Genomic DNA, 10,386 nt, shown 5'->3' with positions numbered 1-10,386 from the left:
GATATTAGAAATAACAATGGTTTTTAATTTTTTTTAATAATTAATACTTAAATAAAAGTTATTGTAATGTATAATGGCAATAGCTTAAACTTTTGTAAATAACATGTGTGAAGATTATGTTCAGTGTATTTTATTGTGACGAAAATCCAAGAACATATGTCAAATATTAACATCTTTTTGTTACATTTGTAATAAAGCTTGAAACATTGAGATAACATATTTGAACCAGTTGTTGTTGAATGGTTGCACAGAGTGATGCTGTGGTGGTGCTGAGTGATGCTGTATGCTATGCTATGTTTTGTTTTGCTATCCTATGTTTTGTTTTGTTATGCTATGCTATGCTGTTTTGGTATGCTATGCTATGTTTTGTTATGCTATGATATGCTATGTTTTGCTATACTATGCTATGTTATGCTATGCTATGCCATGCTTTGTTATGCTATGCTATGCTTTGTTTTGCTATGCTATGTTTTGTTATGCTATGCTATGTTTTGCTGTGTTTGGTATGCTATGCTGTGTTTTGCTATGCTATTATATGTTTTGTTATGTTTTGTTAAGCCATGCTATGTTTTGTTATGTTTTGTTAAGCCATGCTATGTTTTGTTGTGTTTTGTTATGCTATGCTTTGTTATGCTATGCTTTGTTTTGGTATGCTATGTTTTGTTATGCTATGCATTGTTATGCTATGTTTTGTTATGCTATGTTTTGTTATGCTATGCTAAGCTTTGTTTTGTTATGCTATGCTATGTTGTGTTTTGTTATGCTATGCTATGCTTTGTTGTGTTATGCTATGCTATGCTATGTTTTGTTATGTATGCTATGGTTTGTTGTGTTTTGCTATGTTTTGTTTTGCTATGTTTTGTTATGCTATGCTTTGTTATGCTATGCATTGTTATGCTATGCTTTGTTATGCTATGCTTTGTTATGCTATGCTTTGTTTTGTTTTGCAATGCTATGCTTTGTTATACTATTCTATGTTTTGTTTTGCTATGCTTTGTTTTGTTATGCTATGTTTTGTTATGCTATGGTATGTTTTGTTGTGTTTTGTTATGCTATGCTTTATTATGCTATGCTATGTTTTCCTATTCTATGCTTTGTTTTGTTATGCTATGCTATGTTTTGTTATGCTATGCTGGTGAGGGTGAGTGAGGGTGGGTGGGTGAGGGTGGGCGAGTGAGTGAGTGAGGGTGAGTGAGTGAGGGTGAGTGAGTGAGGGTGGGTGGGTGAGGGTGGGTGGGTGAGTGAGGGTGAGTGTGTTAGAGCGAGGGTGAGGGTGAGAGGGTGAGAGGGTTGTGAGGTTGTGTATCCTATGCTTTTTTTGTTATGCCATGCTATGTTTTGTTATGCTATGCTGATGAGGGTGTATGAGGGTGAGTGAGTGAGGGTGAGTGAGGGTGAGTGAGGGTGTGTGAGGGGGTGAGAGGGTTGGGAGGGTGAGGGGGTGTGAGGGTGAGGGTGTGAGGGTGAGTGAGGGTGTGTGAGGGTGTGTGCGGGTGAGGGGGTGTGGGGGTGAGGGTGAGTGAGGGTGTGTGAGGGTGTGTGCAGGTGAGGGGGTGTGAGGGTGAGGGGGTGAGGGTAAGGGTGTGTGAGGGTGTGAGAGGGGGTGTGAGGGTGTGAGAATGAGTGAGGGTGCGTGAGGGTGTGAGTGAGGGTGTGAGGATGTGAGGGTGTGTGATGGTGAGGAGGTGTGAGGGTGAGTGAGGGGGGTGAGGGTGTGTTAGGGTGGGTGGGGGTGTGTGAGGGTGTGAGGATGTGTGAGGGTGAGTGAGGGTGAGTGAGAGTGAGTGAGGGTGGGTGAGGGTGAGTGAGGGTGAGTGAGGGTGTGTGAGGGTGAGGGTGTGTGAGGTGTGAAGGTGAGTGAGGGTGTGAGGGTGAGTGAGGGTGTGTGAGGGTGAGTGAGGGTGTGTGAGGGTGAAAGGGTGTGTGAGGTGAGAGGGTGTGTGAGGGGGTGTGATGGTGAGTGAGGGGGTGTGAGGGGGTGTGATGGTGAGTGAGGGTGTGAGGGGTGAGGGTTGTGAGGGTGGTGCGGGTGTGAGGGTGTGTGAGGATGAGGGGTTGAGGGTATGAGGGTGTGAGGGTGAGGGGGTGTGAAGGTGGGTGAGGGGCTGTGAATGTGAGTGAGGGTGTGAGGGTGGGTAAGGGTGAGGGTGTGAGTGAGGGTGTGAGGATGTGTGATGGTGAGGGTGGGTGAGGGTGAGTGAGGGTGAGGGTGAGTGAGGGTGAGGGTGGGTGAGGGTGTGTGAGGGTGTAAGAGGGTGAGAGGGTGTGAGGATGTGTGAGGGTGAGTGAGGGTGGGTGAGGGGGTGAGTGAGGGTGGGTGAAGGTGTGTGGGGGTGAGGGTGAGTGAGGGTGTGAGGGTGTGTGAGGGGTGAAGGTGAGTGAGGGTGTGAGGGTGAGTGAGGGGGTGAGAGGGTTTGAGGGTGTGTGAGGGTGAGGAGGTGTGAGGGTACCAAGTAAATAGTGGAAGGGCAGACATCGTAAGAGAGAGAAACACAAATGTTAAGATAACAGTGCTCGAAGGGGTTGTGAGAAGGTGCATGCTGAAGTCAGACAATGAATCCTATACATGGAACCCATTTCTAGAAACCACAGATGCGGCCTTTGCTGTGTTAGAGGGGGCACGGGTTTAAGACTGACGTCCTTGTGAAGACTTAACCCAACATGAAACAAGGATGGGGTAAAACAGGTCTATCTATGGTCGTCTTTCTAGACAGGCAAAAATACTTGGCGTGAAGCTGCTGCATGTCCAAAGCCACAGCACATTTCCGTCTCAAAATAAACAAAGATCGCGCAATGCTACATATAAACTGGTGGGTTGTGGCGCTCAGCAGCAGCAGACAGTTGCCCGCTGATAATAGCCCTCGCACAGGTTTCCTTTCAAATTATGCAGTAGAAAAAACACTGCAATTAATATAGTTTACATTTTTAGCTTATATGCCCTTCGTTCTGCTAATTAAAAAATAAATACAGTGTAAAGGTGCTGCCTCATAAAAGCACCGGCCTTTTATTTCTTGCAAGTTATGTACTAGGACAGCGGCTGTAGCCGAGTGTTTGTAGGTACACATACATAGAATTGGTATTGTGGCTCCACTAAAGGCGATGTTTTTGGATCATGTGCATTTTTTACTAAGTACTGCTATTCCCTTAAAGTAAGAAGCACACAAAACCTTTTTATTTAAGAAACAAAACAACAAATGTAGAGTTACATGCATGTTTGTTGTAAAATACATATACAATGTAAAGCTGCTGTCTATTTACAACACCAGCACTTCTTTTCTTAAAAGGAAAGCTGAAGCTACGTGTTTGCAACTAAACTCAAATTGTTTGGGGAAAAAACGCAGACTGAAAGTCTACTGGAGTGTGACTTTATGTGTAAATCCCTACACTTGAGAAAGGAAACCAGGCAGGCTAATTAAGGGTGAAGTAGCTGAGTGAGAAAGATTGTAATCTTTCGTCTGCAGCATCTGTGGCATGCAAATGAAGGACAGCAGGACGCTGAGGTTGTTAAAGTAACAAAAGGCACCACTAAAGTCTGCAATGCAATAGGTCTTGCATTTACGCCTTTGAGCTATTGGCATTTTAAATGACAATGCCTTTTATTCATGTTTTGATTTTAAAAACATAAATAAAAGGCGTTGTCATTTAACAATGCCAATAGCTCAAAGTGCAACACCGTGAAAAGTGGCACGTGTAATTTAAAAGACTGGCCATTCAATTAAGAAATCTAAAAACGTAGATGGGAGTAAATTAATAAGGACAGAAAATAGTAAATCCAACAAATAAAGCGATTGGCGCTATTGCAGGGCAAGGAGTTTAATATCCGACAGCATAATGCCCGATCTGATGTAAGTTCACTGTTAAAGCACGAGGGCGCACAATCTAAGGGAAAAAGAGGAAAGGAAGCATCACTCTTCCATCCCGATATTCAGCAAGGTATGGTATATACATTACAAAAGTGAAACAGTAACTCAACGCTCCTCTGCGGTCCCGTTATATTCAGGCTGGCAGCCCCGTGCATGAATCTAAAATGTTATCATTGAAACAAAAGGGCGCATTACCTATTTTTCATCAGAAACATGATGGCACTATTGAAAAGTTTAAACAAATGCACAGCCTAACGTGCGCTATAGATGGGCTTACCGCGAGGAAGGTGCTGCCAGTCACTGAATAAATCGTAGGAACAGAAGCCGGTCCCGAAACTCTGCTTATGAGCGCGTGCGTGTGACACGCGAATGCTTGCAGCCGTTAAGTGCTGGCGAGGAACCGCGTCACGGCGGGCCGATTCTCATGGACCGGGACAATAGACTAAGTTAAATGATCTGGGAACCACTCAAGTTTCAAAGTTCAAAGATGCACCTAGAGGCACTGTGTGTAGAGTAAGACAATTGTCGGTGTATGTAAAGTCGGGTGAAGAGTCCCAACTGAGTTGAATTCACCATACCATTTAAAATAATATACAGTATGTGACAATTCTATTACGGGGGAAATGGAATGTATAGTTTAATGGGTCTCACTCCTATGAACTCCGTAAGCGTCCAAAAAATAAAGCAGTCAGGAACGAGCATCAGTGAGCTCAAAAAGGAAACGCTCGTAACTGGACTAATTACCATAGGGAGTACAGAGTCATAATAACAATTCAACTAAACCATGACTGCAGGCACCGCACATTAGCATTGAAAAAGTTTATATCGTATTATGTGATTACCGAATCCAACTATGCATTCGTGACATATAAAGTACATAGTCATAATAAACGGCGCCACAGACTGGAATAGAACAAGTTTACATCATATCATATGTGGCTAACGGTTGGCTCAGGTACAGTGTATCTCTGAATTTGGTAATCATTTAAACGTTCAGTGCGGGTGTAAAGGGCTCCAACTTTCATCTGAGCGCTAGTGCGGCAATCGGCTGTGCTTGTGTACATACTCGGTCGCTACAACCTAACTCCTTTTCATCGAAATCATTTGCAATTCTGCCACACACATCAATAGAGCTCAGGTGCAGTATTTCAAGAGCTGCCAGTTTATCATCTCGGAGGCTAATATGTATAAAATATCTCGAGATTTGACGATGGCCCTCGAACGGGCGCAGCTCGGGGAAAGCCCAGTGAGTGTCTGCATAATATCTATAATGCGGTGAGAAGCAGGCATTCCGTTTTTCCAGGGCCGTTTCTGTCTAGCCCTTACTTTGTTTGTAATTCACACAGATTAGCGTCGGGGATTTCATGTTCAAATTGATGAAAATGCAGGGCACAAGTCCTAAACAAGGCAGCGCTGGAAGGAAGGAGAAATGCGAGTCACGGGCGGAGGCCGGCCGTGAAAACAATGCAGGCTCCTGAAACTGGAGCGGCAAACTGAAAGCACGGCCGGCCGGCCGTGAAAGCCTTTGATGCCGCAGGGGGTGGAGGGGCACCAAGCTGGGCAACAGATGGCTGGCGATTTGATGCTGTGCACGTGGATTTTAGGTCTATGCGCTTGCGCATTGACCTAAAAGCGCACGGGCACAGCACCAAATCGCCAGTTAGTTAAAGTCTGTTTAAAGCCCTATAGTCTCGCTTCTCCCAATGCGCATGCGCATTGATAGGTCACAAGACCTAAAAACCCAGTTAAGATGGCCTAAGGAGGTGCTGTCTTTCCCAGAAATCATTAACCTCCTCACCGAATTTGACAAACCAGCACTAGCTTCCAACAATACAACAAATACCAACGATTCAGATTACGATATAGGCCCTAGTTCACACCTTATAGCAGAAGAAGACACAACAGTAGACCTCAGCAAATCCATCGAGTTTGTAGCCACCTCAGCCAAGAATGACATTGGTACAGCAAAATTTGAAAATCTTCCCGATGTGTACGAGGTCAGCAAAGATGTAGAAACCAAGAAAAGTGGTTAGAAAAAAAATTCACTTATTGGAAGTACGCAAACGAAAAATATAAAGGTGACTTGTGTGGAGACATATTGGGAACTTTTAAAGAACTGAGAAAACATGTCTCCAACAAGCACAAAGGTTTCTATCTCAAAACGTACTGTTCAAAATGTGACAAAGAAGCAGAATACCACAAAAAGGAGAGCTGTAATTCCTGTGCAGCTTCTGTGACCTCAGATCTGGAACAAAAATTGGTGTTTCTCAACATGCTCGGCATGCGCATCCAAAAGCGCAAAATAAGGCTAGACTAGCAGCTCTAGCAAGCAGCAAACCGTCCAAGTTATGGTCACAGGAAGAAATACTAGCAAAAATAGAAAAAGTATATGAAAATAAGAGGAATATTAATGCGCTGATGGTTCACATTTTGACAACAAGAACAGAAAACAAATTGCAGAAAAAAGAAGAGATAGAAGAGATAAAAGCAAAAATTCCGCAAAGATGTACTGCAAGCATCAAATGTTTCTGAAAATGACTCTTGCGATGAACCAGAGGTTACAGTGGAAGTAATAACAGAAAAGCACAGAGACTTTATCAATCGAAAAACGTGCACAAAAAATCAAGAACTTTGATGAACTGGTAGAAAGAATATCAGAAATCGAGAAGTACACTCAAAACGTAGAGCAGCACGATGCTGCTATGGATCTGATGGATGAAGTAGTGACTTATATCGCAGAAAACACCACTGATATAAGTCCTACTCTAGCACGTGTAACAACAAAGGAACCAACAAGTGAAATCAATAATGAGCCTATGAACTCTGCTCAAGATAACAAAAAAAGACAAGAAAAATGGAAGGCTTAATCGGATGCACAAGAAAAATTATGCAAAAGCAAAGGGCAGCTATAAAGAATACCAGGCAATGTTCAAAAAAGACAAAAAGAAAATTGCCAGGATTATCACTGATGGGGCAGAAGATGCCACGTGCCAAATCAGTGCTGATGAAATCTTTCAATACTACAAAGGCATAATTGAAAAAGAACCCTAAATTCATGATGATAGATCGAATACCAGAGGACTATGAAATTAGAAGGCTTTGCAAAGAAATAACACTGCTTGAAATAACTCATGCATTTGAGAGCTCCAATCTAAGGGAAGTAGTGGGGCCTGATAAGATAGGTCTGAATGAACTAAATAAAGTGCACAGCAGGCAACCAAGACTGCTGCCCAGAGTTCTATCATCTTGGTTGTTGATGAGAAGAGTACCAGAAATTATCAAAAAGAACCGGTCAATTTTGATACCCAAGAATGTACCGATAAGGGAACTTACAAAAATCAGTAACTGGCGTCCAATTACCATCGGTACTGCATTCATGAAGTTATTCACAAAAATATTAACTAGAAGACTCTAATTTTTTGTTGAATTGAATAAGAGACAAAAAGGCTTCATGAAGGTGAGAGGTTGTCTCGAGAATCTGACTCTCCCACAAAATATCATAAAAGGGGCACGAAAAAACAGTCACTCATTAGCAGTTGTGTTCATTGATATTTCAAAAGCCTTCGACTCTGTCAGCCATGGTCACATTATACAGAGTCTTGCAAGGCAAAGAGTTCCATCAAATATCAGAGAAATAATAAAATACTTATACACTGACTCACCAACATCTTTCAAGGGAAAGAACAATGAAACAACTCCGAAATAACAATGAAATCTGGGGTCAAACAAGGTGACTCTTTATCCCCACTACTATTTAACATTGCCATGGATCCTCTGATCTGTGATCTTCAGAAAAACGGTTTCACATTTGGATGAGATCGTCTTATTGAGCAAATCTTCGCTCTCGCCTTTGCCGATGACATCGCAGTACTCAGCAGTACATGGGAAGGAATCAGTACAAATCTGAAGATCATTGAAAAGTTCAGTAAAGCTACAGGCTTAAAGCTGAATGTGAAAAAGACACATGTATTTTATATCAGTCACCCTAAAGATAAAATACTGATTAACAACTGGAAACCATGGCAATTTGAAAAAGAAAATATTGAAAATATTCATCCAGGAGAAAGTGAGAGATACCGCGGATTGAACTTTGATCCACACACTGGTCATACAAGCAACAACAAAATTAATGAGGTTCTTGTCAATTGGGCTCAAAAACTTGATAACCTACCTGTTAGACCTGACATCATTGGCGTGAGTCTCCCTTCCATTTTTTGACGGATTGCCTCCTCTGTTTTGACATATTTTTGCTGTTTGTATGTTTTGGGCCCTGTGCCACTGCTAATCAGTGCCACAGTGCAAGAGCTCCCTATGTTAAACTGATATACTGATTGGATTCCATGATTGGCTTATTTGATCTACTGTCATCCCCTAGTACAGTGCACCAGGTGTGCCCAGGGCTTGTAGAGCAAATGCTGCTGTTGGGCTTGCAGCACTGGTTGTGCCACCCACAGAAGCAGCTTGTAAAGTGTGTCTCAGGCCTGCCATTGCAAGGCCTGTGTGTAGTCTGTGACTACCATGTCGACTGGGCCAAGTGCACCCACTTGCCAGTCCCTAAACCTTCCCTTTGCTTCATATTAGACACCCCTATGGTAGGCCCCAGGGCAGGGTGCATTGTAAGTATAAGGTAGGACATGCTCTGATGTGTGTAGCATGTTCTAGTAGTGATGGACAGCCATTTTCGTTTTTCACTATTGAAGGCTACAAGTTCTCATAGATTAAAATGGGCAGTGAAGATTGTTACATCCCTACAATCCTAACTGGCTCAGGGAATATGGTAGAAATTCGAGTTTAGTATGCCTGAACTCAGAATAATAAAATACATCTTTTAGTAAAGTTTATTTTAATATTCTGTGTTTGCAAATACCACTTTTAGAAAGTAGGTATTTGCTTGCCTAACCATTTGAGCCCGCCTCTGCTGACTTGTGTATTCCTTGTCTGGGTTTGTGTGTGACAGGGCTGGGGAAATTCCAGGAGACAGTCTGGGACAGCCCAGTGGTGATTAGGGATATGTACCTCCAGATGGGAGGGGGAGAGTGCACCTGGGACCTGAATAGGGCTGGGCCTTCCCTCCACAATGCTGGCTCCACCCCCTGTGGCTTGTCTGATGTCTCTGCCCTGCACAGTGAAAGGAGAAGGGGAATCCTGTCAACAGAGTTCTCCAGAGCTGCATCTTCCCTCCCCTGTGCTGGATCCACCTCCGGTGGGGCGTCTGATGTTTCTGACCTGCACAGTGAAAGGAAGAGAAGAGTCATGTAAACACAGTGCTCAGGAACTGGTTTAAACTAGGCAGAGGCCTCTCTGCCTTCAGAAAACAAAGGATTTTTGGGAATAAATATTGGGACCCAGTCCCACAGACTTTAGATCACTTCTGGAACAAGAAACCTTTCTGTCAAGGAGAAGAACCAAGGAAGCTGCAGGAGTTTGGACTGCCCCTCTGCCAGTGTGCTGTTTGCTGGGTTGGCCTGCAGTGGTTGCTTCATTGCCAAGGGAAAGGAGAAGGGCCAAAAGACTTCACCTCCTGCTCCCTCCTAAATTTCCTTGCTGGGAATTCTGCCTCCAGTCACTTGCGTGCTGCTGGGAGCTGGAAGCGCGACGCATCGAGAAGAAACGTGTCGCCGCCACAGGTAAAATCATCGCAACGCCGGAGAAGCGAGAGTTCGTCGCATCTCTCTGGAAGCGTGTGTTCATCGAAGCGGTCTGCTGTCGCATCGCCGGAGAAGCGTGACGCATCGAGAGAGCTGTCATCGCATCGCCGGAGAAGCGAATCGCAGGGTCAGTCGTGGCTCCAGAGTACAGAGTCATCGCAAGTCTGACAGGGCGTCATCGCATCGTCATCGCATCGCCGCAGGAAGGGTGCCATGTTCTCGTGCCAAGCTACCAAGGGGGTGAGCAGGGTTTATTAAAGAGAGTAATCCCCTTGTCCTGACTGAGACGTAAGGGTCCCTATTTGTACAAAGGTGATAACCATTGCCAACTAGAGACCCCCAGATCTAACACTACCACTTAAGCCCACATAGAAAATTGAAATGTTGTGCCAATACTTGGTACCTAAACTATCATTCAAATTAGAAATGACAGGAACAGAAGAAAAAAACATTGAATGTTCTTGATCAAACAATAAAAAAGTATGTCAAACACTTTCTACACCTCCCTGCATATGTGATGGTCTCCTATATTTGAAAAGATCATTTGGGGGCCTCAGTATACCAAAACTATGTACACAAATTGGTCTCAATAAAGTCATGTACATAGCGCATTCATTCATATAAATGAAAAAAATTGATAACATAATCAAAACACACAAACTCAACATTTTGGACAGTTGCTTTCTGAGCTATGATTTGAATTTGTTAGCAACATATGATTGGAGAAAAGAAGAGTTTGAGAAATGGGCAAAGCTCCCTGTCCAAGGTGATGGTATAAAATACTTAGCAAGTAATCCAACCTCAAACTTCTGGATCAGCAAGCATAACAAAATGAAAGAGAACCAATACATAGCTGCGCTGATGTTAAGAGCAAA

This window comes from Lissotriton helveticus, chromosome 2_1 (genome assembly GCF_964261635.1).
Source record: "Lissotriton helveticus chromosome 2_1, aLisHel1.1, whole genome shotgun sequence".
In the NCBI taxonomy this organism is placed as follows: domain Eukaryota; kingdom Metazoa; phylum Chordata; class Amphibia; order Caudata; family Salamandridae; genus Lissotriton; species Lissotriton helveticus.
This window is presented reverse-complemented; position numbering follows the sequence as displayed.